The 12,240-nt window shown below is 42.8% G+C and overlaps 1 pseudogene; it reads left to right on the top strand.

Annotated features, from left to right (window-relative positions):
• Positions 1-203: 203 nt before the first annotated feature.
• On the top strand, positions 204-10,922 carry LOC134480447 (reticulocalbin-1-like; annotated as a pseudogene).
• The last annotated feature ends 1,318 nt before the right edge of the window (positions 10,923-12,240 follow it).

Raw genomic sequence — 12,240 nt, 5'->3', positions numbered from 1 at the left:
CTGAGCCAGCCTAGGAGAGTGGCAACCACAATCACATTGTCCAAGCCCGGAGCCTGGGACAGCGCGAAGCTCCGGAGGCAATGGCCACGGGTAGGTCACGGTGGTCCTGGGGACCACAAAAGCCGCCCTGGGCCTCCACAGAGCCCTGAGGGGGGACTGACTGGCTTGGGCGGAGTCCGGAGCTCCACACCACACGCCTCGCCATGTCCCGCCTCTCGGTGTTGCCTGCACCGCGGAGTGGGCACACGTGTCCTTCCCACCCCGCCGCTCGACCGCGCCGGAGCCCGGCCTCAGTGCACGCGGAGCTCGTGGGTGAGCGCGGGGCCTGAGGGGGCGGGGCGGGCGCGTTATATTTGGCGCCGGCAGCAGCGCGTGTGCCTGGGCGAGTTTTCCTTCCGCAGGTGCCGGCAGCCGGGGCGCCGCCGCCCAAGCTGACTCCTCTCTCTCCCTCTCCGACTCCGGCAGAGGTGATTCTGCCTGCACGATGTCCTCCTTCCTGTAGACGAGCTCTTCGCAGGCGCCACATCACGAACAAAAAGAGAAAAGAAAAAAATGAAAAGAAAAATCAGAAGAAGCTGACAGGGAAGGGGGCGGTAACGGCGTTGGGGGTCACCTCGGCCACGGGAGGGCGCGCTAAGACAGTGGCTGGGTTTCCAACGGAGACTGCAGCCTTGCAGTGTCCAGGGACGAAGCCCAGGCAAGCTCTGCCAGGGGACCTGGAGGCGTGGCGCTCGCGCGGACCCCTAGCCCGAACTCAGGTCTGGTACCCAGGGACAGCAAGCAGCAAGCAGGGCGGGCTGCACCACCAGAGCAGCAGACACAAGGTAGGTAGGAGACCCGCGTCCCTCCTTAGGCTCTTTCTGCCCCCCCCCCCCCCCCCCCCGGTACCCCTGTCCTGGGAAAGCAGTGGCAGAAGGAGGCAATGCAAAGTGAGCCCATTGGGTAGGGGAAGGGAGGGTTCAGGGATGTATGGAGAGTTGAAGGAGGGATTGGAAAGCCCGTGGCATTAGGAAAGAATGGAGAGGTAATCGGAGTGTGCATGAGAGCTGTGCTCTGACATCCCCAGAGCAACTTGGGGCTGTCACCTCTCTCCAGATTGACTTAGAATTAAATGACCTGTACTTGCCAGGGCAGGACAGGCTTTTCAGAGGCAGGTTAGCCTGGTGGCACACTCCCTGTAATGTTTCTATTGTATGTTAAAGGATGGGTATCTTGGGAATATATTTTCTTAAAACCTCAGGCAATGAATATGTATTATTTAATAGATTTCTTCTGATCTACTTTGTAATTGGTTGCCCCTTGCAAGAGATTGTATTTGGAGGATGCAAAATACCCTCCTTCAATTACTCGGAAAAAGGGAACATAAACAGGGATTTCCTCTTTTTTAGCCTCCAAAGCTCTGAGAGATTACAGTTCCGCATAATTTAATTCTTTCCTGCCTGCTATGAGCAGGCCTCCAGATGAGCAAGTTCCTTTGGAATGGTTTTGCTTGTTTTTTGTTTATTTTCCATGGTGCTGATTAGAAAGCCATGAATTGTTCTGTGAATTTTAAATTTCAAGAGGTGGCACCCAGAGTTTATGGTGGTTTCCTTCACACACTGCAGTGTAGTTGCAGCATAAAAAAATACTTCTTGTGACAAGAAGTGGAAAAAGAAAGTTGATGAGCTAAGAAAAGTAGAGCCTTGAGCCAGATCAACCATTTGGCTTCCTCAAATGTGGAGCAAGCATGGAATGTGGTTTTTCAGAATCGAGGGGGTTTTAAGGATAGGGCAGTGAATGCTGTCTGGTGCTAACCTGTCCCTTTTGTGGCTGACAACCCTTAGGAGACAGGTCAGAATGTGCCAATAGCACAGAGTTGGCACTGGTGGTGTTTGAACTCAGAAGTGCTCAGGAACTGTGAAAGTTTCTCTGTTATCACCCTGGAGCCATCTAGTGAAATAGACCACTGTGATGCTGTGTAAGAGGCCATTGTGAGGGCTGGAGAGATGGCTCAGTGGGTAAGAGCACCAAGTGTTCTTCCAGAGGTCCTGAGTTCAAATGCCCGCGACCACATGGTGGCTCACAAATATCTGTAATGAGTACTGATGCCCTCTTCTGCTGTGTCTGAGGACAGCTGCATTGTCTCACATATAAATAAATAAATCTTACAAAAGATTGTCATCTACTGCAGTTTCTATGTGGACAGGGCACAGTTGAAGGGCTTAAAGATCAAGTACATTGCCTGTCTTTACAGATCAAGTGTATCACCTAACTTTTAAACCAAGAAATATAGTGTATTTTTTGCTGCTTGTGTAGCTTTTAGTGATGTATCTTTTCTCCTAGTACATCCTTTGTTTCCATAATAGTTGTTTTCAAGTATATATGATTATCGCTCCTATTTGCAGAGCTATTCAATATTTTTATTGGTTAAATATTTGTGGTGAATTTACATTGTGATATCAGTAAAATGCTATGTGAAAATTTTAGAGAATATACCGGTTTGGGTAATTGTAATAACCTTTCCCCTCAAGTGGTGGCCTGTTTTCACATTGAAAAGACTGGAATTCATTACCATCCATAGCAGGATTGATAGGGAAGCACAATGGACAGCGACAGTGTTGTTCCCTTTGACAGTTGTGGGAGCCAAGAAAGACGTGTGACTTGCTTTTTGTGATTTACCAAATCAAGACTCAGTATCATTACTATACAAGCCCATGGAAAAAATGATCAAGTTTTCAGAAATCACCAGTTGAAGAAATGGTGGTTTTGCTTATATTGAATTCTGAGTTTCAAAGTTATGTTTCATTTTTCTTTATTCCTTAATGAGGCTTTTTATTAAGTATTTTATTCACCATAACACACTTAGATGCACAGTGCTAGGATCGTAGTAGGTGCTCATTAAATCACTGACCATTGGGGAGGAGGAATGATAAGAAAGTATGTATTTTCTGTAAGTTCTGTTAGTTTTGGGAACAGGTGGTTTGAGGTTTACCATCATAGTTTGGTATCTTGTCCCACATAAGACAACTTGACAGAACCCCCTTTCTGGCCATTATGTTCAACTTATTTTTCTCTTAATCATTCTTGAAAATCATGGGAGTAGTGTGGAAAATTGATTTTACCTGCAGTATAGCAAAAACGCCAGTCTAAATAGGTAAGCAGTTATTTTCTCCATGAGCTGATGTCTTAAAACATCTAGATTTAGGAATTTAGTGTTGTGTTTTCTAAACATACATGTACAGCATACAGATAACATCGTAATAGAATAAAGGAATCTTTTGATTTATCACCAAATTCCATAAAGCAGTGACTACTGCACAGCTCTCTTGGCCATATGAATAGCCGAAATTATATTTCACTCTTTTAAAGAAATAATGAAAGCACTTAAGGTTAAGCAAAGCCCATGGGAAAAGTTTGCTGTGGTGTTTCTCTTTGGTTTCTGGTGCTCTTTCTAGAGAATGACTTTAAGAAGTCAGGGTGGTCAGGTGGTCACTGTGGTCAGGCAGTCATGAGCAGATGGTTAAGCGATGTGCTAGGGCCCCATAGGCCAGTGAGCCCAGCTGAGAAGCAGAGTCTAGCCAGTGAGCCTAGCTGAAGAGCAGAGGCTAGCCAGTGAGCCTGACTGAAGAGCAGAGTCTAGCCAGTGAGCCCAGCTGAAAAGCAGAGTCTAGGCAGTGAGCCAGGCTGAAGAACAGAGGCTAGCCAGTGAGTCTGACTGAAGAGCAGAGGCTAGCCCGTGAGCCTGACTGAAGAACAGAGGCTAGCCACTAAGCCTGACTGAAGAGCACAGGCTAGTCAGTGAGCCAGGCTGAAGAGCACAGGCTAGCCAGTAAGCCAGGCTGTAGAGCAAAGGCTAGCCAGTGAGCCTGACTGAAGAGCAGAGGCTAGCCAGTGAGCCTGACTGAAGAGCACAGGCTAGCCAGTGAGCCAGGCTGAAGAGCACAGGCTAGCCAGTGAGCCTAACTGTAGAGCAGAGGCTAGCCAGTGAGCCTGACTGAAGAGCACAGGCTAGCCAGTGAGCCAGGCTGAAGGCTGAAGATCAGTGATTTTAACCTTTATTTCTAAGTTCTTCAGTTTTCCTAAAAGACAAAAGTTTGCATCCATAAAGTTTGACTTAAACGGTTCTCCTTGCTCTCTTCTTCTTATCTCCTTTCCTCTTGCTCTTATGTCACAATAATTTCCTTACTCTCAATGCCTTACTCTGAACGCTATGCCTTTACTTCTAAGTTCTTCTTGAGTTCTGTTCTCTTCAGTTCAGTTCTGTCTAAAAAGCTTTCTCTCTCTTTGTCCTCAGCATTTGTATATCTTTCTGAACACAGCATCACATGGTGAAAAGTTCACCCCAAGTTTGCACAGGAATTCAAATCACAAGTTGGATAATCAGTTTATGACAGGGAATGTTTACATGCATATCCATGAAGAGTAATCATCAGGATAAACAGCTGTCACTAGCTCTGCACATTCATGGAGAGATAAAAGCTGTAATTTTTATGAGAAAAGAATAAGTGAAATTGCCTATAGGCAAATCCAGTCAATTATTTATGTTCTGTCCTTGCACTTTTGTAAATGATTAGTTCTCTTTTTATGAACCTTGATTAATTGGTTTATACCCTCTTAGGATGGGCTCTAATTTGTAGATGCCTACTTGGTATTGCAGAAGCAATTCACTCATGACAATTTAAGAAGGAAGAGTACTCAATGCAATTTTGATTACCAGAGAAAACATAATAGCTGTCCCATTATAAAGGAGCTTAAAATTACTAATCTAATTTTAGGAATTCTTATAGAATTATAAGAATTATAGGAATTAAGACATCATCTATTTGTCTGTACATCATCATGCCAAGACAATAAATCTTCGTTGCTCTGTGGTGATCTGCTCAAAAGAGTGGGGTAAAGAGCATGACAAATACAGAGGCAGATACTTGCAGCCAACCATTCAGCTGAGAGCAGGGTCCCCGATGGAGGAGTAAGAGAAAGGATTGAGGGAGCTGAAGGGGTTTACAGCCCCATAAGAACAACATTAAGAAACACCCAGAGCTACCAGGGCCGAAAACCACCATCCAAAGAGTACACATGGACAGACCCATGGCTACAGCTGCATATGTAGACGAGGATGGCCTTCTTGGGCACAAATGGGAGGAGAAGCCCTTGGTCTTGTCAAGGCTTGATGCCCCAGTGCAGGGGAAACCAGAAGAGGGAGGCAGGTAGGCCTTGGTGTTTGGGTGGGTGTGGTAACACCCTCACAGTAGAAGGGGGAGGGGGTTTTATAAGGGGTTTTGTGGAAACCAGGAAAACGGATAACGTTTGAAATGTAACAAAAGCCCTCTCTGGGGAAGGGACAGCTGATAAGGTGCTCTAAGCCCCTACTTCCCTGCTGCTGCCCTTTGATCACGACTGTGGTGCATGATGTCAGCCTGGGACACTCCATGGGCTGCTGCTGGCACTGGTCCTGGCGTTCATGGCCAAGAGCATGATGAGCAAGGAGCACATGGTTTGTCCCGATTCAGAGCAGGGCGAGTGGCCACCAGAGCATAAGCACAGCTTCCTGTACGATCATGAGGTCTTCCTGGGCAAGGAGGACTCCAAGACCTTTGATAGCTAATCCTGAACGAGAGCAGGAGAGGCTGGGGAAAATTGTTGATCCAATCGACAGTGATGAAGGCGGCCTTGTTACTACTGAGGACCTGAAAGTTTGGATCAAACAGGTACAGAAAAGATACATCAACCAAAATGTGGCTAAACTCTGGAAGGATTATGATAGGGACATAGATGAAAAATCTCCTGGGAAGAATACAAGCAGGCTACCTATGGCTACTACCTGGGAAACCTTGCTGAATTCCAAGATAGCTCTGATCATCACAACTTTAAAAAGTTGCCTCCACGAGATGAGAGGAGGTTTAAGGCCTTGACGGTGACCTGACAGCTACTCAGTACGGGTTCATTGCTTTTCTGCACTAAGAGGATTTAGAACATATGAAGGAGATTGTAGTTCTGGAAATGCTGGAGAATATCGACAAGAACGGTGATGGTTTTGTGGACTAGGATGAGTACATTGTGGACATCTTTTTCTCATGAGGACAATTGCCCTGAGACCGACTGGGTTTTGTCTAGGGAAAAGTTCAATGATTTCCCAGATCTAAACAAGGATGGGAAACTGGATTAGGATGAGATTCACCATTGGATCCTCCCTCAGGACTATGACCATGCACAGGCTGAGGCCCAGCATCTGGTGTATGAGTCAGATAAAACCAAGGATGGGATGCTAACCAAGGAGGAGATTCTAGACAACTGGACCATGTTTGTGGGAAGCTATGCCACCAATTACAGGGAAGATCTTACCAAAAATCATGATGATCTTTGAAAGAAACTCATCCTCATGTGGCCAACAGTCACATGCTTTCTACGGTTATTCTGGGTGATTGCTATATTTGTCAAGTATATAGCAGTTGTGTCCCTAAACAATAAGAAACCTTTCTAAAGCTCAAAAAAATCATACATTGCCCCACAAACAATAATAGTACGAGACTTAAACACACCACTTTCATCAATGGACAGATCAGGGAAACAGAAATTAAACAGAGACACAGAAAGACTAACAGGTTATGAAACAAATGGATTTAACATATATTTATAGAACACTCCACCCTAAAACCAAAGGATATACCTTCTTCTCAGCATCCCATTGTACCTTCTCCAAAATTGACCATATAATCGGTCACAAAACAGGCCTCAACAGATACAGGAAGATAGAAATAATCCCATGCATCCTATCAAAAAACCACGGACTAAGGCTGCTGATCAATAACAACAAATAGGACAGAAAGCCCACATACACATGGAAGTTGAAGTCAATGACAACTTGGTCATTGGAGACATATGAAAGAAATTAAAGACTTCTTAGAATTTAATGAAAATGAAGATACAACATACCCAAACTTATGGGACACAATAAAAGCAGCGCTAAGAGGAAAACTCATAGCTCTGTATGCCTGCAAAAAGAAACAAGAGAGAGCATATGTCAGCAGCTTGACAGCACACCTAAAAGCTCTAGAAAAAATTAAATAAACCCTAGAGGAGTAGAAGGCAGGAAATAATCAAACTCAGGGCTGAAATCAAACAAGAAGAAACAAAACCGAGTATCAAAAGAATCAGCAAACCCAGGAGCTGGTTCTTTGAGTAAATCAACAAGATACAGAAATGCTTAGCCATATTAACCAGAAGTCACAGAGAGTGTATCCAAATTAATAAAATCAGAAATAAAAGGGAGACATAACAACAAAATCTGAAGAAATTAAAAAGATCATCAAATCCTACTACAAAAACATATATTTAACAAAACTGGAAAGTGTGGAGAAAATTGACAATTTTCTATACAGATACCAGGTACCACAGTTAAATCAGGAACAAATAAACCATCGAAACAACCCCATAACTCATAAAGACATAGAAACTGCTATTAAACATCTCCCATCCAAAAAGAGCCCAGGACCAGATGGATTTAGTGCAGAATTCTATCAGACCTTCATAGAAGACTTCATACCAATACTGTCCAAACTATTCCGCAAAATAGAAACAGACAGAGCACTACCAAACTCCTTCTATGAAGCCACAATACCTAAACCACACAAAGATACAACAAAGATAGAGAAATCCAGACCTATTTTATTTATGAATATTGATGCAAAAATGCTCAATAAAATTCTTGCAAACTGAATCCAAGAACACATCCAAACAATCATCCATCATGGTCAAGTAGGCCTCCTAGCAAGGATGCAGGGATGGTTTAATATACGGAAGTCCATCAACGAAATTCATCATATGAACAAAGTCAAAACCACATGATCATTTCATTAGATGCTGAGAAATCATTTGACAAAATTCAGTAACCTTTCATTAATAAAGTCCTGGAAAGATCAGGAATTGAAGGCCTGAATCTAAATATAGGAAAATGCAAAATACATCAAACCTGTACCTAACATCAAACTAAACTTAGAATATTGAAGGAATCCCACTAAAATCAGGGACTAGACAAGGCTGCCCACTCTTTCCCTACTTAAGTACAATATGGTACTTAACGTCCTAGCCATAGCAATCAAACAATGAAAGTAGGTCAAAGGGAAAAAATTAGAAGGGATGAAGTCAAAACACTAATATTTGAAGATGATATGATAGTCTACTTAAGCAACACCAAAATTCCACCAGAGAACTACTTAACCTGATCAACAACTTCAGCAAACTGTCCGAGTATAAAATTAACCCAAACAATTCAGTAGCCTTCCTCTACTCAAAGGGTAAACAGGCTGAGAAAGAAATTAGGGAAATGACACCCTTCACAATAGTCCCAAATACTATAATATAACTTGCTGTTACTTGAACCAAGCAAGTAAAAAATCTGTATGACAAGAACTTCAAATCTCTGAAGAAATTGAAGAAGGTCTCAGGTGATTGAAAGATCTCCCATGCTCATAGATTGGCAGGATGAATATGGTAAAAAATGACCATTTTGCCAAAGGCAATCTACAGATTCAATGCCATCACCATCAATATTCCTACTCAATTCTTTATAAAGGTAGAAAGTGCAATTTGTCGTCATTTGGTATAACATAAAACCCAGGATAGCAAAACTATACTCAACAATAAAAGACCTTCTGGGGGAATCACCATCTCTGACCTCAAGCAGTATTACAGAGCAATAGTTTGTATGGTATTGGCATACAGACAGGCAGCTCAGTGGAACATAATTGAAGACACAGAAAAGAACCCACACACCTATGGTCATTTGATCTTTGACAAAGGCGATAAAACATCCAATGGAAGAAAGATAGCAGTTTTAACAAATGGTGCTGGATCAACTGGAGGTCAACAGGTAGAAGCATGCAAGTTGACCCATTCTTATTACCCTGTTCAAAGCTTAAGTCCAAGTGGATCAAGGACCTCCACATCAAACCAGATACACTAAAAGTAATGGATAAAAAGTAGGGAAGAGTCTCAAAGACATGAGCACTAAGGAAAATTTCCTGAACAAAATACCAATGGCTTATGCTTTAAGATCAAGAATCGACAAATGGGACCTCATAAAACTGAAAAGCTTCTGTAAGGCAAAGGACAGTGTCATTAGGACAAAAAGGCAACCCACAGATTGGGAAAAAATCTTTACCAATCCTGCATCTGATGGAGGGCTTATATCCAAAGTATACACAAAAGAGAAGAAGTTAGAGTACAGAGAGCCAAACAACCCTGTTAATAAATGGGGTTCGGAACGAAAGAAAACATTCTCAGCTGAGGAATATAGAATGGCTGAAAAGCACCTAAAGAAATGATCAATATCCTTAGTCATCAGAGAAATGCAAATAAAAACAACCCTAAGAATCCACCTCACACCAGTCAGGATGTCTAAGATCAAAAAATCAGGTGACAACAGATGCTGGCGAGGATGTGTAGAAAGAGGAACACTCGTCCATTGTTGCTGGGATTGTAAACTGGTACAAGAACTCTGGAAATCAGTCTGAACGTTCCTGGAAAATTGGACATTGCACTACCTGAGCACACAGCTATACCTGTCCTGGGCATATACTCAAAAGATGCTCCAACATACAACAACACATATGATCCACTATGTTCATAGCAGCCTTATTCATAATAGTCAGAAGCTGGAATGATCCCAGATGCCCTTCAACAGAGGAATTTATTCGAAATATGTGGTACATCTACACAATGGAGTACCACTCAGCTATCAAAAACAATGACTACGTTCAATTCATAGGCAAATGGAAAGAACTAGAAAATATCATCCACAGCGAGGTAATCCAATCACAGAAAAACACACTTGGTATGCTGTTGGGAGCGATGTCCTTGAAGCCCTCCATTATTGATGTTATTATTATGATTAGCATTAAGTATGACTGGGTTCATGCAAAATCCCCAGCAAGCTACAGAAGACTAATGCAAATGTGGTGGTCAAGATGAATAATCATATGATAACGTGTGACGTTAACATACCCAATGTCATGACCTGTAACCTTTCTGAAAAACCAACATCTTGCTGACTTATAGATATGACAAACCTGTGACCCTTCTGACAACCTGTCAACATCAGCCGATTCCCTGACCACCTGAATATTGTGTCCTTGGCGTGGGTAAATGTTTCTTACTCCCCCCTCTCTCTGTTACCCTTTTTATGGTACAAATTCAGCCTTGGGGAAAAATAAAATTGTCACCTTGATCAGACTCTTGTCTTGGAGTCCTTCGTCACGTCTCTTGTCCCTCATTCTCTTCCAGATTCTCAGCACCCCTCATTGACAGTATGCACTCATTGATAAGTGGATATTGACCAAAACCTCAAATTACCCAAGATGCAATCTACAGATCTCAGGAAACTCAAGAAGAAGGATGACCAAAGTGCAGATGCTCCCACTCCTTCTTAAAATGGGGAACAAAAATATCCATAGGAGGGGATATGGAGGCCAAATCTAAAGCAGAGACTGAAGGAACAGCCATTCAGAGTCTGCCACACATGTGGCCCATATATATATACAGCCACCAAAACTAGGTAAGATTGATGAAGCTAAAAAGTGCTTACCGAAAGGGACCGGATATACATCTCCCCTGAGAGACACATCCAGGGCATGTCAAATAAAGAGGTCAGTGCTGCCAGTAAACTGCTGAACTGAGAACAGGACGCCCTTTATGGGAATTAGAAGAAGGATTCAAAGAGCTGAAGGGGTTGCAACCCCATAAGAACAGCAATGCCAACCAAATAAACCACTAGCAAAAGACTATACGTGGACTGATCCAGGGATCCAACTGCATATGTAGGAGAGAATATCCTTGTTGGGGCACCTGTGGAAGGGGAAGCCCTTGTTCTTAACAAGGTTGGACCCTGAGTGCAGGGAAATGTCCGGGAAGGGGTTTCTAAGTGGCATGAATTGGGGGACCATACATATGGGAGAGGGCACGGCAAGGGGGCTTATGGACCAAAAGCTGGGAAAGGGAATAACGTTTGAATAAAACATATATATCTATTAAAAAACTGAAATTTAAAAAAATGATACTAAACCAAAAAAAAATCAAAAAAATGTGAATAAGAAAGAAATTTTAGGTTTTGGAAAAAGATGAATGCCAGGTATTTGAAAAACTGTATGACCATGGTAAACACTTTAATATACTTGAGAAATTTTTTTACATGTTAATGAACTGCATCTTTTTTTAAATAGTGAATGGAAATCCAGTCCCTTCCTGGCTGTGAGGCTAGGGATCCAGATGTAGTGGAATTCATTATTTGTTGGTCCTAAACCTTTGAGTCTGCTTCTAACTCAGCTTATGCCAAGGAAATTAGGCCAAGGCGATGTCTAAGCCATTGACCAAACTATCTGGACTAACAATCACAGGTGAAATTCCACCTTGTAAATGGGAGGAGAGGAATAAAAGATACCTTTAAGGATTTAAAAAAGATGAAATGTACCCAAAAAACCCAATAAAAAAAGTTTAAAATAAAAATAACTTAGGAAATACAAAATACTGGGGTGCCATTCCACAATCATGATGTGTTTCTTCTTTGATAGCTTACAGGTTAATTTACTTCTCTATAACTGTTTTCTTATTTCAAAGTAAGTAATGGCATCATCTGTGGAGTGATGGTGAGAACAAAAGCTTTGCCGAACTTGAATAATCGATCCCTCCCGAGCGTGTGCTTAACATTCTAAGCACAGGGAAATTTCCTGAGGGGATGAAAAAACAAAATCCAAACATAAAACAGGAAAAACAACGATGTAAAAACATTCTGCACGCTGGGTATGAAGGTGTGTTGCAACTTTAATCAGCTTTGTAGGTATTTCTACTAATCCCACAAAGAAACAAAAAACCTATCACAGTCCTAGCAGTTGCATCCAACAAAGAGAGAGCTGTGAGGTAGTGTGTGCTGCTTCTTTCCCCAGATACCCCTGGGCCTCAGGCCTGCACCCAGTGAGCTGGACCAAGAGCAGCCAGGTTGAAATTCCTGCTGCCATGGCAGGATTCTGCAGGAACATTTCCCTTTGACAACAAGGAACCTGTGTGGAGGAGACCTCTTGGTGAGTCTTCAAGGACTCTATGTGTCCTATTCTACAGGGAGAAGCCCTGCCAGGTCTTTGGCAAGGCCAGCCAGTTGTATAGGGAAGTCTCTGGTCCTGTGGCAGAGGGCGAGGAATGGCAGAAAGAATGGCAGCTCCACTGAGAGCAAAGGCTACCCCTTCTAGGCCTATGACCTCCTAATTAATTTAT

Source organism: Rattus norvegicus, chromosome 9 (assembly GCF_036323735.1).
Source record: "Rattus norvegicus strain BN/NHsdMcwi chromosome 9, GRCr8, whole genome shotgun sequence".
Lineage (NCBI taxonomy): Eukaryota > Metazoa > Chordata > Mammalia > Rodentia > Muridae > Rattus > Rattus norvegicus.
The sequence above is the reverse complement of the archived record's forward strand: the minus strand, read 5'-3'. Positions and strand labels throughout refer to the sequence as shown.